Source organism: Paramormyrops kingsleyae, chromosome 2 (assembly GCF_048594095.1).
Source record: "Paramormyrops kingsleyae isolate MSU_618 chromosome 2, PKINGS_0.4, whole genome shotgun sequence".
In the NCBI taxonomy this organism is placed as follows: Eukaryota; Metazoa; Chordata; class Actinopteri; order Osteoglossiformes; family Mormyridae; genus Paramormyrops; species Paramormyrops kingsleyae.
The window spans coordinates 9432149-9448482 of record NC_132798.1 but is presented as its reverse complement, the minus strand read 5'-3'; positions in this window follow the sequence as shown (position 1 = coordinate 9448482).

Sequence of the window (16334 nt, the reverse complement as noted above, 5' to 3'; positions counted from 1 at the left end):
GTCCTGGCCAAAATACACAATGCCCACAAATTGCTGACATATGGGACCAAAGCTTTGGGAAAAAAAAACACATTATATTTCCCAATCTGTTTTCCTGATTGTTTATTTAATGACTACATGGTATTTCTATCTGCAATGCATTCCTGTGTACAGCAGGTCCAAGTGAATGTGCTAATATCTCTTCCAGCGGAAGGAAGGCTGGAGGACTGGGATGGATTCGATCAAGAAGCAAACCCAGTTATGCATCCGGAATTCAGGGTCTTAGCTGTTTCCCGTGTATATGTGGAAAGTCTCCTTGAAAATAACTTCTGGGAATCACAGTTCCTGCTCTATCACACCAAACACATTTACTTTAGAATAGTGTTGCAATTCACAAGGAGACCTTGGCATATAAATGATTATGTTCTGCTCTGTCTGCTCTTCGAACTTGTGTGAAACATAACCGATGGAATAGACAAGTGCTTATTTGGGGGAGAAATATTGAAAATCCAGGGGCTGAAATTTTGTTCCCTTCAGAAAGGGTTCAGTGGATATAATTTTCAGGACACTGGGTTCAGATAGAGAGCTGCTGTTAAACATTACAGCAAATGGAGTATTTCTAATGATTCTTGGACTTGCAACGTGCATACGGTGTACTAGGAGTGAATGAAAACAGAGATTCTACGATTAGAAGCCATAATCTCATAGGAAGCACCATATTTTTGAACTACGACCTGTTCATACACCAGAAAACAATGGCAATAAAAAGCAATAGAAGTATATTTTTTCACATATAACTTGCAAATACACGCTCTAGCATTAGGCTGTGTTCCTTTCCATTCCCGACTGCTCTTAGAGGATAAGAGGGAACAGGAGTAGCTTCTGGACTTGTTGTAACTGCTGCCTCAATGGTGGGAAACCAAAGGATACCAGCTGCATCACTGACAGGCTGAGATCTTTCAGATTTGTGGCACTGTATCATTGTAGAGTAGCATGTGAATCGGCATTATTATACATACGAAAGAAATGCAGGAATGAACAGTCTGGGAGACCCTGACACCAAAACCAGGGGTTTATTAGTAAAACTGGCAAACAGGCACAGAGGTCGGCAGGCTGGGGTCTTGATGGCGGAGGTGGAGAGTTCAATAACTGGGGGATCAGTCCTATGAGAACATGGTACAAGTGAGGAAATCGCATAGGGAAGGTTCAAAGGCTGTGAGGCAGAGTGAAACTAGGAATAGCCATGGATCGCAGAGTCAGAAGAGCCTAAGAAGCCAGACAAACTGCTCAGGAGACACCATGAGATTGGCTTTCGACAGGAGCAGCGAGCTTGTAGGACTTAAATACGGAGATCAACAGGTGGATTGACAGGTGGAAATGCTAATTAGAGTTAATTGGATGCGCTTGTTTGCCTGTGGGATTTAACAGTATCTTTTTAGAAGAACTTAGAACCTTTATTTGCTCATAATTATCCAACCAGGTAAACTGAAGTTGCATTAGAGGTAAATTATGCATTAAAGAAGCTTTGCATGGGTATTGAAAAACATGAATATTGTAAATTAAAGTTGCAAACTGACAGAGCAGCTTCTGTCTAGGGCCAGGTGTCCCTTCTGTCATTCCCATTGGCGGTAGGGAGTGGGGGCGCCTCACTATTGGTGGATCCAGTTTCAGAGCTCCAGTCTCCATGGTGTGCTGGGGGTCTGATAGCTGAGGTCAGCGAGGCACACAGAGGCACATCTGCCAGGTTGGGGTCATGGGGGAGCAGGTCTGCCGCTGGCCCCCTGACGAACTCTCTCTGGACCCACAATGCAGTGCAGCACCGTGTCGTGTCTGAGCCGCAGTCTGAGCAAATGGGACGCCCTCCAGCCCCCACTTTCCCAAAGCCATTCTTACGGACAAGCAGAAGGCGGTTGTTACAGAACAGGTTACAATCCCCACATGTGACCTGTAGACCCACAAGTGTAAGTGGCTTACAGGTTCATAGAGGTTTCAGAAGGTTGAGCTATACTACCTGGTGACCTTCTACTTCAGGGTAGGAGACTGTAAGATATCATACATGCCTGCAGCTTTGTACACCCTAGATTTCCAAAGATTATTTTCCCACAACCTGCAGCAACATTGTATTACTTTCACTTTGTCTATAAAGTGCAACGTTCACATTAAATGCTAACAAATGGGGAAAAAGCAATAACAGCTTCATTATTTTCCATTATTTATGTTTGGACGTGTGTGAGTTTGTACATCCAAAAAAAGTTTCAAAAGCCATTTCTCCTACAGATGAAAAATACAGCGTAATGTTAAAATTAAACCGTTTATCAACGGCTCCGTTGGGATGATTTGTTTCACAACAGAGCTGGTTGCCGACAGCACTGGGATATCGAGGTAAAAAAGTTTAACTGGAATGATTCCTGTGCCGCGTACGGATATTTTCCTCGGCGAGACACGATTAATTGGCACTTGTTGCTCGTTAACGACCCCAGAGCATGTTTCACCCCAGAGCATGCCCTTTGGCTGCCACCTGATATTAATGAATTAACAGAGAGACCCCCCCCCAGGGTGCAGAAGAATGGATTAGGCTCATTAAGGGAGTGTTTGCCTAAGTGTAGACTCGACAGTATCTTGAGAAAATTGGGCCTTCATGTGCAGGTTCCAGTCTGGAGCTGTTGGCAAAGTGACAGAAACATTAGGAATTAGGTGTGGGGGGGTGGGGGGGTGGCACTGTCCTGAGTCATCCCACTGCTACCCCATTCATGCAGTGTCCTAATCAATCAAGTGGTCTCACTCCAATCAAATTATCATGATCACAAATATTATGACATGTTTAGGAAAATCGCATGCACATTCCACGAATATTTGGAACAAAATATCCAGGGAAGTCTGGTCAGCTGTTTGAACACTTATTTTTAATGTGGCAAAAACATTAACCACAAGTAGGGAATAATTTCTTTTTGCATTTACACTAAACTTACAAAGGGTTTTTCTTATGAATAGCAGGTCATGAAACAAAAAAACCGTGCAGACATCCTACGCCACATTGGATATACGGCGAGTATAGGGCCTAATGAGTATACAGCACATATATTACGGTGCGAAATGATCTAACAAGTGCTATGAAGGTGTTCAAATGTTCAAATAGAGCATGACCTTTCTCGTATTGTTGCTGAAACAAAGGCCACTCCAGTAGGAAATGTCGCTACATGGTTTCGGCTGTGTTATTGCCGTCAACCTACAGCGATACCCAAAGAAAACTTCCTGCTCACATTACATGACACACTCTTGTTGCTATGTGCAGATCTATGCCAAAGCAAGGAGTGCTGCCCTGCGCGAAGCCTGAACACAAAGCCAGGTTCACGATCAGAAAGGGCTGCCCTGCGCGAAGCCTGAACACAAAGCCAAGTTCACGGTCAGAAAGGGCTGCCCTGCGCTAAGCCTGAACACAAAGCCAAGTTCATGGTCAGAAAGGGCTGCCCTGAGCAAAGCCTGAACACAAAGCCAAGTTCACGGTCAGAAAAAGTGACAGGCTTCCCTATGTTCCTGAAAAGTCCTGCTTCCTGTTTGAAAATTTAAAATGGCTCCAAATCCTGCTAGAAAAAATAATGTGAATACGATTTAAAGCCTTGTAATCTGTGTTGCCCCCATCGATAACCCCCAAAAGTGTTATCGGGAGACGAGGGGAGCATGGTGGGGACTGGCGTGTTTGGAGAGAAAACACAACAGCTCCAGAGCAACAGCCCGGTAACCCCCCCCACCCCCCCACGCCGATAGCCAGCCATGGAGCCTTGACTTCAGTAGCCCTGTGAAAACAATGGGATGCTCAAATAATAAATTAGCCTTAGGCAATGCAAGAACACATCCATTATTCAGTCGCCCCCCCCCCCCCCCCCCCAGGAGTAACCTGACATGCTCTCCTCCCCAGGTCCGCCCCGGGTGTCCCGCAGTCAGAATCTGTGACCTTCCAGAGCAGTGACTCACATATAAGTTATGAAAACGTCTCCTCCCCATTTTCTTCCCATCAGGACTGCCGTGATAGAGAATAATGTCTTTGGAGTCACAGGTGTTTGCCCTAGTGGTTGCTGCCTACGTGGGAATAAGTCAGTCTATCCCAAAAAATGCCCCGTTCTTCTCATTTTTCATGCCCTGACCTCAATGGTGGACATCACCATTCACATGTTGATGTGGACCTGGTCTATGTCTCCCAGCATTCCCTAAGGAAATTAATATACATTTATCAAAATAGATAATTAATATATATTTTATCAAAATAGATAAGGCTGCAGAATGGATGGGGATTATAAAGAGTCGATTTGCCCTTTGGAGTCCTGGTTTATTATTTCTGCGGATAACACTGCAGACTGGCTGAGAGATGCATGGAGGGGCAGTGTTTTACCCGCGGGTCACGGTCATGGTGAGGCTCTGGAATGCAGGCACTTTGCTGAAAATGCGGCTCAGACGATTCGGCGGGTTAATCCGAGAGAGAAGGAGCAACCTAAGCCCAAACTGAAGAGATACACAAACTCCAAAGCACGGGAGCTTTAATTCTCCATAAGCATCTTCTGCTTTATGCCATCGGACCGGCAATGGTTGCCTATTGGGCACTGACCCATGTAGACCTCACCCTATAGGCTGTTTTAATGAGATGATCATCCTGACAACCAATAAAAGGTAATTCAGATCCTCCATAAGGGAAAAAGACACAAACCGACATATTTCAGAAAGAGGAAACGTTGGACCTGCACAAAACAGGTCCCATTTCTTCCATCCATCCACCCACCCATCCATCCATTTTCCATTAACTGTTAATCCAGTGCAGCATCAGGATGATCCTGGAGTATCTCCCAGGAAGAGGAGGGCAGGAGTGTGAGCACTGATAGGGCATAAGCAAGACTGCTTATGAAGATATAAATTCATGAGATGGTCATGTTAAACATATCAAGTCATTTCTTTCCTTTTTCTGCACTTTCATTTTATAGCCAACAAAAAAAATTCAGTCTGTATCCATATATTTAAGTGGCTTGAAATACTGCTTTGGTTTAACCAATTTGGTCAACTCGGGCAAAAAAAAACTGCAGGATCAGGCGGTTGGGAGACCAGCCGTGAAGTTTGACTTGATGCATTTAGCTGGGGGCGGGCGTTCGGTGTTTAAGCGAAGTGGCGCATGCGAAGCTGCTTTAAGGCTCCGCTATAGCGGCCTAGCGGTCACACGCAGCCACGAAATGCGAGAGACGTGCTACATTAACGAGATAAGGCAGCTGAGCCGCGTCCCGGTTCTGCCGCCGGGCCTAACCAAACATTTCAATCGGCAGACCTATCAGGCCCAAAATCCATCATTCTGTCACCGGGGCCCATGCAGCGAGGAAGAGGAGGGACATGGGCCGAGCTGGACCGGCAGTGTGAGCGCTGCGTGGTGCGTGTTCCTTTAAGATGAAGGCCAGTATGTCCAGAGGCTCTATTAAAAAACAGAGGTCCATAGCGTGTGAGAGCCGCTCTGTGAAGCCTTTGCTAGCCGAGCAGCTAGTGGCGCTGACAGAGGTTAACTCATCCATCAGAGCTGTGTTCTTTCCCTTTTTACACCGCGCACTTAAGCCAAAATGACTCTTAAAAGAATTTATTTTTCAAAACGTATGCAGCCTGGTCCATGTCCAAGTTTCCTGTGGGGAACGGAGAGCGCTAGAAGTTTGTTTCTCTTACTTGTGTTTAACAAATGACGGTGTAACTCAGCTGCCCGGGGTGACTGGGTGGGGGGTGCGAGGACCCCAGGGGGGTGGGGTGTAGCTGTCCCGCAGAGAAAATGCAGCACACGGGTAGATTCTGGGGGGCTGGCGAACACATGTGACAGAGAAAACATTAGCATTTCATTTTAGGTCAATGTTCTACTGTATAATCACAATAAATTATATATATATATATATATATATATATATATATATATATATATATATATATATAGTACTGTTAAGGTTCACCTTTAATAAAGCATTCAGTATTATTTAAAAGGCTCTGAGAAAAGCTCACCAGCAGAGGGCGGTAGACCTGACAGAGATGATCTACAAAGGATCCAAATTAATACTCGGTTGTGAACTTCAGGTCCACAAATTCTAGAGATTAAAAAGGTGTAAACCGTTTCCCCTGAAACAGGATAGGTAAATTACAGGCAGCACCTTCTGTGAAGCAGTGTTAAGTTCCTAGAATGACATGGCTGTGAAGGACACAAGAAGCAGATGTGATGTTTCACGCTGCATTGACAAACAGCTGTACTGTTCCTCTACGCTAAAACTCGTACTTATTATGCTTGTATTTATTAGTTTATCCAGCTTGTTAGAAAAATGTCCTTTTCCTACACTAAATAAGAAGTGGCGTGTTCGTGTTACAGCACAAACATGCCCCGGTGGTCAGTCGTCACGCAATCAATCATCTTCCTGATGCTTAGCGCCCTGTTTGCCGCCTCGTCGCCTTCTGAGGTGAAGCTCAGCAGCTGTGCGCTGCGACTGCAACTAAATGCCAGCTGGGAGCATCATTTACCACATAAGAGTCAGACAGAATAGCATGCAAAGCATTATGGGAAAGGAACATTATTATTAACATTTTATTAACATTATTAACGTTTTATTTGCACTTAATTTATAATGTACTTTATATAACCTTAGTCTTTCAATATAAGCTTTTTTTGGATCACTTGAAAATAACTTTCAAAAAAGTTATGGAAAGTGATTTAAAAAGATTACTCAGGCTACGTTCACACTATGTTAAATGCGACCTAATTTCGATTTTTTGCTCATATGTGACACAGATCGGATCTATTCTGTGACAGTGTAAATGGGGAAAAAACGCATGCATTCGGATATTTCGAGATCGGTTTCAGGCCTCATTCATATGTGGAAATAAATCAGATATAAATCAGATATGGGCCAATGCGACTGTAATGTAAACAGGCAGATCGGATTTTCTGAGGCATTGCGTTCTGTACGTCATTAAACTGCGTACGTGGGAAGTACGTGTGGAAGCGTGACATTCAAGAAACACACGAAACATGGAGGAGGAAAGTGTTAGGGCAGTGGTCGGCGCCTGAAATAGCCTACCTTCTCACCCTGTGGGGAGAAGAATCCGTTCAGGATAAAATTAAAGGTTCCTACAGAAACAAATCTGTTTTCGAGGATATTTCGGCTGCAATGATGGCCCTTTTCCTCCTCCTTCGCCTCAAAATCGTGATGTTGTTCGGCGAACTTCGCATACATCGCAAAGCTATCATAAAACAAATTTCGCGTTCGTCCGTCTTGGCTACGGTGTCGTGCAAAAACCCCCGTTGAGCATGCGTGAAATTATAGCAAGTGTAAACACACGAATCGGATATGGGTCACAATTAAAAAGACCGTGTAAACAGACGGTCCAAAAAATCGGATATAGGCAACAAATCGGAATTAGGCATCAAGACCTGCAGTGTAAACGGGGCCTTTCACAGATCTGATCTTTTCAGGGCTGTGTGGACACGCAAATCTGATCTTTTCATATCGGATTTGTGCCACTTTCATATGTGGTACTAAATCGGATACGTATACGATTCGCAGCCATGCGACCTGAATGTGAACGCTCAAATCGGAATTCCTGTGGCTCTTTGCGTATACGCATGCGCTGACATCAGCCTGCACCGGCAGCGCAGGAAGGTAAAAATGGAGGAGAGCTGCGATAACAGTCAGTGGAAGGATGGAGAAGGGTGGGATTTAATTGATATTTGGGGAAATGAATCTGTTCAAGCTAAACTGGAAGGAACCTATTGTAATCGAGTAGTATTTGAAATAATTGCCAAAGAAATGGCACAGCGCGGACACGAACGTGGCTACAATGCCAAAGGAAAATAAAGATCCTGAAGTCAAAGTTTAAAGAGGCAAAAGACTCGAATCAGCGCAGCGGTCATGGCCGCACAACGTGCCAATATTACGACCAGCTTTTCACCCGTGTAAAAACGTATCAATGTGCGCATGCGTGACGTTTCGGAGGACCGATGCGTTCACATTACAGCCAGATACAGGTCACTTGTGCTTATTAATGTGAACCGTCAAGATAGACAAATCCGATCTGAACAAAAAATCGGAATTGAACGATGTGGCTGGCAGTGTGAAGGTAGCCTCAGTACATTCAATAAATGCTTATAATCCTTTACAGACACAGAGGCCTAACAATAGGATATAAAACACAGAAATGATCTAAGGACAGCAGTTTTAATTGCTATAGTCATTCATTTTTAGTCATTATCTGAAACTGTTTCCAAACATAACATTTGGAGTATATTCATTAGATACATGCAAGATGTTTAAAATTGTATTAATATAGGCTATAGGTGTTGAAGACGGATTTAATGAGAGGACAGATGTTTTTCTGTGCAAAATTCCTGCTATCCCCTTAGGCTGCACTGCAGTAGGACAGGGACACGTGCGTTAAGCGCTCCCCCATTTGCATGCACTCAGCGCAGTTACAGACACTCATCCCTGGCACTGTTCCCGCAGACGGACCTGCCAGGCTCCGTCACGCTTGCCGATCACCTGTCTCAGCAGAATGCGCTTCCAACTAGATTCATGGATTTTCCTTGCGTTTCGGTGTCTTTTTATTGTTGCTGCAGTAGCTGGATGGCGCATTGTCGGCACAGTCTGCCGTGTTGTGTTACGGAAACAGTGCCTGACGAAAGGGTGGAGGTCTGTAAGCTGGCGGGGATGCGGGTAGGGCGCCGGTTTCGCGTAGGCTGACCGGATGTAAGAATAGACCCACGTCATTTAAACGTCTGTAACCTGTACGCTTTCATTGATAGGATAGCATCTTGCAGTTGATAGAGATTTGTGGGATGCACATCCAGGGCATGAAGCTCCCGTTCCACCACATCCCAAAGATGCTCTATTGGGTTGAGATCTGGTGACTGTGGGGGCCATTTTAGTACAGTGAACTCATTGTCATGTTCAAGAAACCAATTTGAAATGATTCGAGCTTTGTGACATGGTGCATTATCCTGCTGGAAGTAGCCATCAGAGGATGGGTACATGGTGGTCATAAAGGGATGGACATGGTCAGAAACAATGCTCAGGTAGGCCGTGGCATTTAAACGATGCCCAATTGGCACTAAGGGGCCTAAAGTGTGCCAAGAAAACATCCCCCACACCGTTACACCACCACCACCAGCCTGCACAGTGGTAACAAGGCATGATGGATCCATGTTCTCATTCTGTTTACGCCAAATTCTGACTCTACCATTTGAATGTCTCAACAGAAATCGAGACTCATCAGACCAGGCAACATTTTTCCAGTCTTCAACTGTCCAATTTTGGTGAGCTTGTGCAAATTGTAGCCTCTTTTTCCTATTTGTAGTGGAGATGAGTGGTACCCGGTGGGGTCTTCTGCTGTTGTAGCCCATCCGCCTCAAGGTTGTGCGTGTTGTGGCTTCACAAATGCTTTGCTGCATACCTCGGTTGTAACGAGTGGTTATTTCAGTCAAATTTGCTCTTCTATCAGCTTGAATCAGTCGGCCCATTCTCCTCTGACCTCTAGCATCAACAAGGCATTTTCGCCCACAGGACTGCTGCATACTGGATGTTTTTCCCTTTGCACACCATTCTTTGTAATCCCTAGAAATGGTTGTGCGTGAAAATCCCAGTAACTGAGCAGATTGTGAAATACTCAGACCGGCCCGTCTGGCACCAACAACCATGCCACGCTCAAAATTGCTTAAATCACCTTTCTTTCCCATTCTGACATTCAGTTTTGAGTTCAGGAGATTGTCTTGACCAGGACCACACCCCTAAATGCATTGAAGCAACTGCCATGTGATTGGTTGATTAGATAATTGCATTAATGAGAAATTGAACAGGTGTTCCTAATAATCCTTTAAGTGAGTGTATACAGGTACATATACAAGCTGATCCTGTCTACACTAAAATAAACGGAGCAGCCTGTTGTGATCGCTCATGTATGTTAAAAGATCGCGTCTACATCCAAACATGTTTAATTTATTAAACCCCCCCCCCCCCCCCCCAACACACAAACACACACACACTTCGTATATTTCTACTATTATGGGGCATACCCCTAATCCTAGTTATGATAACCCTAACTGCAGAATTATGGCTATTTTATCTTTTTTATTGCATTCATAAATTTTTAGAAAATTGAGGTTTATATTGTGGGGACCTGAAAAATGCAATAAAAGGTTTTATTGTGGTGAATACAAACACACACACAGTCGCTCACTATGGGCAATTTAGAGACTTCAGCTCATCCAGCTGGACATTTTTGGAGAGTCAGTGACATGATGTTACACTGCTACCCACTGCAGCTCTGTGCCATATTACAGCGGAATTTTTCTGCCTGATCTCCCGAACATTCACATCCAAACACAGATGCCCCAGCATGTAAACTACACTTAGCCTAGACTTGGCTTTCATAAGCTTAGAGTTTCTCAGTTTTTATTTGCGATAGGAACAGGTTAGAGTGTCAGAGCAGATGTCTGTCCTCCATCAGCCTGCTGGAGCCACCTAGTGTCCCAGTCTTCCCAAGCCTTCCGGAACGTTCCCGATTCGGAAGCCTGACTGCAGCTCTTAGTGCATGTCCTCTGACCGTTGGCTCAGACACTGCAGCCATGGGTGCGTGAGTCAGAGAAATGACTCAAAGGTTTGGACAGTCCCGTCTATGCGAAAGGGCATACACCCAAACCTAGCACTGGACAGGGAGTATATTTCAGAAATAACTTATTAATGAAAATAGAGAAATTTTACGAAACATGTTAAAACTGTTATAACCAGAGAGCCAAGAGTTGCGACAATGTGATAGGCGTGTCGATGTGCACACACAGGAGTGCGGACTGTGGTGTGGGTATATTTGTCTGTGTCTCTACAGTCATTGACAAAAGTCTTGTCACATAAGGACATAGTAACTTAAAAAGGCATATAACTTTATTTCTAATCAATCAATTGTTACGATAATTGGATCAATTTAATGCCAAGGACTTTCACATTAATAACTGGGTGCAAAATGAAACAGTCAAAAAGTGTCCTGATGTTCACAGCTTGTTAAAGTCCATAACACCTGTTTTTGCAAGGACAAAAGTCTTGTCATGTCTTTTAATGATTCAACCAATCACAGATTAGAGGTTCACCTGTGACAAATACTGCAATTAACATAATCCCAGGTGTGTATAAAAAGATCCCCAGCAAACCAGACCTTCACTTGAAGTGCAGCCTGACTTCTGACAACATGCCAAAGATTCAACCACAGACCAAGTCTGCTGAGGTGTCAGACGTCATTAATGTATCCAAACATCAAGTGGAGAGGATTAAAAAAAGATATGAAGAAACTGGTGATGTTCATGACAAGCCCAGGTCAGGCAGGCCACGTAAGACAACTCTTCGAGAGGACCGTTTGTTGCTTCTAAAGTCCAGGGCCAACCCTTTTTCAACTGCAGCAGAGCGACATCAGAACTGGTCACCAGAAACCGCTGTGTCTACAAGAACAGTTTCTCGAATTCTCGCACGCAGTGGTCTCCATGGCCGAATTAGTGCACAGAAACCAGCATTAATAAGAACACAACAAAAAAAGCGTGTTGAATTTGCCAAGGCCCACAGCTTGCAGCAAGGATAGACAGTGGCAAAGTGGCAGAAGGTTGATTTTTCTGATGAATCATCCATTGAACTGCATACCAAATACTGCAAATACTGCAGGAGACCTGTTGGAACCCGCATGGATCCAAGATTCACCCAGAAAACAGTCAAGTTTGGTGGAGGAAAAATCATAGTCTGGGGTTACATCCAGTATGGGGATGTTCGAGAGATCTGCAGAATGGATGGCAGCATCAACAGCCTGAATTATCAAGACATTCTTGCTGCCCATTACATTCCAAACCATAAGAGGGGGCAAATTCTGCAGCAGGATGGCGCTCCTTGTCATACTTCAGCCTCCACATTGAAGTTCCTGAAACTGACGAGGATCAAGGTGCTCCAGGATTGGCCAGCCCAGTCACCAGACATGAACATTATTCAGCATGTCTGGGGTAGGATGAAGGAGGAGGCTTGGAAGACAAAACCAAAGAATCTAGACCAACTCTGGGAGTCCTGCAAGACTGCTTTCTTTGCCATTCCAGATGACTTCATCAACAAGTTATTTCAGTCATTGCCAAGACTTATGGATGCGGTCCTCCAAGCTCATGGAAGTCATACATGTTATTAATTCTTTCTTCCAAGGCACCATGACTTTATGTTCTGATGTTATTGTAGCATGTTTGTGTATTCTAAATGAAGTATATGTATAATTTCTACATTATTTTTGTATATGACAAGACTTTTGTCCAGGCAAAAGTTGACCCTTCTGTCCTAATTACATGACAAAACTCAATGAATGATGAAAAACTTTATTTTGGTATAATAAGCATAATCTAGAGGGCTTTGCCTTTCTTATAAGCCATTTCTGATTCCAACTGATAAACTACAGGTCAAGTTATTATTTGTTGTTCCTACAACTTGGTTGAGTGACAAGACTTTTGTCAGGCACTGTATGCTCTAAATATGTATGTGTGTTACAGTAACTTAGCGTGTAGATAAGCGTTTATGTGTGTGTACATGTGCTGTCAGTGGAGAGCGCAGTGGGCCGGGAACAGCCCTGCTCAGGATCTATGTCTCCGACATGCCCTTGCTGTCTCTGAAATGATGCTGAAGAATAACCATGATGCTGAGCCGGGAACAACAGCCTGCAAGAAACAGAGCTTGGGATGAGCTGAGCGCAGAGGAGGGAGATGCAGGGAATCTGAGGATTTCACTTCATGTCACTTTATAAAGCTTGTTGAGTCTGTTAAATATGCTTGGGATAACCATGGGCTCCACTGTATGATGTCTGCCCCCCCCCCCCCCCGCCCCACCCTCACCATGGGCTCCACTGTATGATGTCTGCCCCCCCCCCCCGCCCCACCCTCACCATGGGCTCAACTGTATGATGTCTGCCCCCCCCACCCCACCCTGACCATGGGCTCCACTGTATGATGTCTGCCCCCCCTACCCCACCCTCACCATGGGCTCCACTGTATGATGTCTGCCCCCCCCGCCCCACCCTCACCATGGGCTCCACTGTATGATGTCTGCCCCCCCCACCCCACCCTCACCATGGGCTCCACTGTATGATGTTTGCCCCCCCCCCCCCACCCTCACCCTGGGCTCCACTGTATGATGTCTGCCCCCCCACCCTCACCATGGGCTCCACTGTATGATGTCTGCCCCCCCCACCCTGACCATGGGCTCCACTGTATGATGTCTGCCCCCCCGCCCCACCCTCACCTTGGGCTCCACTGTATGATGTCTGCCCCCCCCCCCCCCCGCCCCACCCTCACCATGGGCTCCACTGTATGATGTCTGCCCCCCCCACCCCACCCTCACCATGGGCTCCACTGTATGATGTCTGCCCCCCCCACCCCACCCTGACCATGGGCTCCACTGTATGATGTCTGCCCCCCCCACCCCACCCTCACCATGGGCTCCACTGTATGATGTTTGCCCCCCCCCCACCCCACCCTCACCATGGGCTCCACTGTATGATGTCTGCCCCCCCCACCCTGACCATGGGCTCCACTGTATGATGTCTGCCCCCCCCGCCCCACCCTCACCATGGGCTCCACTGTATGATGTCTGCCCCCCCCACCCCACCCTGACCATGGGCTCCACTGTATGATGTCTGCCCCCCCCGCCCCACCCTCACCATGGGCTCCACTGTATGATGTCTGCCCCCCCCACCCCACCCTGACCATGGGCTCCACTGTATGATGTCTGCCCCCCCCGCCCCACCCTCACCATGGGCTCCACTGTATGATGTCTGCCCCCCCCGCCCCACCCTGACCATGGGCTCCACTGTATGATGTCTGCCCCCCCCACCCCACCCTGACCATGGGCTCCACTGTATGATGTCTGCCCCCCCCACCCCACCCTGACCATGGGCTCCACTGTATGATGTCTGCCCCCCCCCCCCACCCCACCCTGACCATGGGCTCCACTGTATGATGTCTGCCCCCCCCACCCCACCCTGACCATGGGCTCCACTGTATGATGTCTGCCCCCCCCGCCCCAACCTCACCATGGGCTCCACTGTATGATGTCTGCCCCCCCCGCCCCACCCTCACCATGGGCTCCACTGTATGATGTCTGCCCCCCCCACCCCACCCTGACCATGGGCTCCACTGTATGATGTCTGCCCCCCCCGCCCCACCCTCACCATGGGCTCCACTGTATGATGTCTGCCCCCCCCGCCCCACCCTGACCATGGGCTCCACTGTATGATGTCTGCCCCCCCCACCCCACCCTGACCATGGGCTCCACTGTATGATGTCTGCCCCCCCCCCCCCCCACCCCACCCTGACCATGGGCTCCACTGTATTATGTCTGCCCCCCCCCACCCCACCCTGACCATGGGCTCCACTGTATGATGTCTGCCCCCCCCGCCCCACCCTCACCATGGGCTCCACTGTATGATGTCTGCCCCGCCCCCAGCCCACCCTCACCATGGGCTCCACTGTATGATGCCTCCCTGAGTCTCAGTGAGCAAACAGCCTCCATGTCAAAACCCTGGGTCAGATGATATCGTAAAGACCCATCCCAGAGTGCACATAACATTGGACCAATGCAATTATGTCACAACTTTTTGTAGGACCCCTGCCATTCAGAGGCCCTTGGGATCGTCCCTTTATGGTGCCCCTGGCTATAAGTGTGGCCAATCATAATTCCACCATATAATCCTGACTCATTTGCAGATTCCTTTTGTTTTTTTTTCAGGCTAAGACAGGCCAACTACCAGTTTGTCTTATTTAACCATAGGATGGGGATAATAGGACTGCATAAAGATGTCTTCATAAATGTCTTTAAAGGAGGATAATGTACATGACAAAAAATGCAAAAAGAAAAAAAATCAACAAATGCATCACATTAGTAACATTCATTCGTTGATTTTCTATAACGCTCGTTTATTTCTGGGTCACGGTGTTCCGGAGCGTATCCCGAAAAGAACGGACACAAGGCAAGGAATAACGTGAGACCTAATACAGGGCACTCACACCACTCACATCTACTGACAATTTGGCGACTCCAGTTCACCAGGACGTTTTTGGACGGTGGGGAGGGGAACCGGAGAATCTAGAGGAAACCCCGCGACGGCACGCGATGCACACGACACACACTGAGCCGGGGCGGAGAATCGAACACTGATGTCTTCTTTTCCTTTGCCAACCGCGCTAACCAAAATGCAATTTTGGGGTCTTTAATAAAATCAACGAAGTTCTTGATTTTAACATGACTTGAGCTTACTAAATTTAAAGACGGAATTGCATCAGAGTTTCCAGTCGAAGCCTATCTTAAGTCCCAAACAGTGCATTGGGATCTCCATGCATATAAAAGAGCGCTGCGTTACGTTCGCCCACCCAACAAGCGCCGCCAACGTACAAAATCAAATGTCGCTTCTGTCGATTTGGTGTTTGTTCATCACTAAAGATTTGCGATTGTGCAAATTATAAGAATAGACCTTAAGACCTTCAAATATGTGCAACAATGTGTTTAATTGCGAAGTAGGGTACGGAAAACAGTTTTGTTTTGCCTCAGTGACTTTTTGGCAGGTCGTTTAAAACAAAAAATATTGATTCCTAATAAGATTATGTCAAAAAAGGTCAATAAAGGTCAATATAAATTAGAACTAATTATTAAAATGCAATATTCGACGTTAGTTTAAAAAATGATAAAACTCTAATTAAAACTATTGGTCGGCCACTATACAAAGACTAGATGTCGAGAGACATGGCAAATTTCCTAAATAATGTCGTTATCTTTTTTCCTTTGGTACTGAAAAGTGACATTGGGTTTTGCTATTTAGTGTAATGTAACTATAGTAACTTCTCTAGTGCTTCAATCGCGATAACAAAGCCAAAATAGACATTTGATAGATAAAATGTGGTTTATTGTTATAGTAACAACATATTATTACTACTATTATTATTATTGACATATTTCACCATTTCTAAAAAAATACGGATTTCATATGTATTTCCTCTCAGCAGATAGGCATACTATACATACATCAGAAAAAAACCATCAGAAATATTTAATCAAAAATAAAATAAATAGTAAAGTTTTACGAAGCGCACAGTCTTCTTTCGATCTCAAAACTTTATTTGAAATATACTGAGCCATGTTAATGTCTCCATAACGTCACCTCTGCTAATTAATTTTAACAGTTTATTTCTATATCTTTTAACGAATTCCCATTAACTGCATCTACTTCTCGCAAATGAAATTTTTATTGGATGGGATGAATATATAGAAATTGCATAAATGTAAATACGGTTCATGCAATTAAACATT